This window comes from Pteropus vampyrus, unplaced genomic scaffold (assembly GCF_000151845.1).
Source record: "Pteropus vampyrus isolate Shadow unplaced genomic scaffold, Pvam_2.0 Scaffold9628, whole genome shotgun sequence".
Taxonomy (NCBI): Eukaryota; Metazoa; Chordata; class Mammalia; order Chiroptera; family Pteropodidae; genus Pteropus; species Pteropus vampyrus.
Window position 1 is genome coordinate 1 of NW_011898409.1, and position 1372 is coordinate 1372.

Genomic DNA, 1372 nt, shown 5'->3' on the forward strand with positions numbered 1-1372 from the left:
TGCATCGTGTTAGCATCGCCAGGGCTGCTCAAAGTTACTTATAGATGTTTGAAAGCATAATGTGAGTTAGGAAATTAGCAATGGAAATGGCTCATCGAAAGAATTATTCTTAGGGGTCCGAACTGAGGCCTTACCAACTCCCATGTGGACACTTGCTTCTTATTCCTTTCCTGTTTTTATTCCAGAAGAGAATGGATGGGCCTCAGAAGAGCAGCTATGGGACTCTGTCTGAAGGTAAGAAAGCCTCCAAGATCTCAAGAGCTCTGGGCACCGAGGAGCAGCCACTGTTCTCTCTCCACCTGTCTCTCACCTCAAACACGGGAACCCTAACCCAGCTATTTTAAACGGAAGAAGAAAAAGCCAACTCTCATTGATTCTTGCCCTTCCCCGCCATCGCCATGCGCCCCGCCCCCCCCCCCCGACCCACATGGTATGAGGCTCTCTGTGCACGTGATGTGTGGGAAACGTGGACATGAAATTTCAAGTCGGAAGCTGGAGACTTTGGAACTGAGTTGTGAATCTGGCTCCTCTTTCCTTGTCCGCTCTCAGCTGAGAAAAATGGGAATTTCCCGTAGAGATTTAATAATCACGTTTGCTACAAAATGCCCCAGAACTCTTGAGGAAAGGAGGAACTAGCACAGAGTCGAAGGAAGAAAATTATGGATTTTAGGAGCCTACAATAGACTTCATTTGGGCTCCTAAAAACTCTAAAAATCCTCAGGTTCTCACGCTTCTCCATCCCTTAAAGATTTTAGCTCTTGGCTGGGTGTCGCCCTGCCCAACACTGGTTTTGTTAGTTCCCCGTAAGTCACTCAGCCAAATCGCTGACCTTTCTAGCTCATGCACTTCGAATGGTCCTATATTCAACGCCTCTTCAGACACCCATCCAGGGTCGTCTCCCAGACTTCGTCCTTGACACTGACTTTGACCTTGTTGTCATCTCCGTTTCAAACATCTAACTCCCCACCCAAAGAGCAGAGACCCAGGGATCCTCAGCTGGTCCTCGATGGGGAGTCACGGTGCCTCTGACCTCTGAGACTTCCGTTCTTCCCGAGGCTCGCTGAGCACTTCTAGACAAGTGTACCTAGAAATGCGTGGCCGACAAGGAGGTGAGAATATTGCCTCACGTGTGATTTCTCGTCTTCCGCCCCGTTCCAATCTCACATTTATGTAGCGCGAAACTGGCCTTGGCGCCACCCATAGAAAAACACAAGGACCATTTCCTTTCAGAAACTTGTAGTTTCCCTGGTCTAAGTGAAGTGCTTCAAGCATCCTCAATAGCGAGGCAGTTCTTACTCTTGGCTACGGGGCCAAGCGCAGGCATCCTATGTGGACTCCTTATGATCCAGGAACCTCCTAAAGTGGTCTGCAG

General features: G+C 49.1%; 1 long non-coding RNA gene across 1 annotated transcript in view; it reads left to right on the forward strand.

Moving 5' to 3' along the window:
• Window positions 1-6: 6 nt before the first annotated feature.
• LOC105310704 overlaps window positions 7-1372 on the forward strand; it is an 8795-nt gene continuing 7429 nt past the window's right edge. Inside the window, exons 1-2 of the long non-coding RNA XR_897541.1 lie at window positions 7-234; window positions 1286-1288. This is a non-coding gene — a long non-coding RNA (uncharacterized LOC105310704). The remainder of the gene's footprint in view (window positions 235-1285; window positions 1289-1372) is intronic.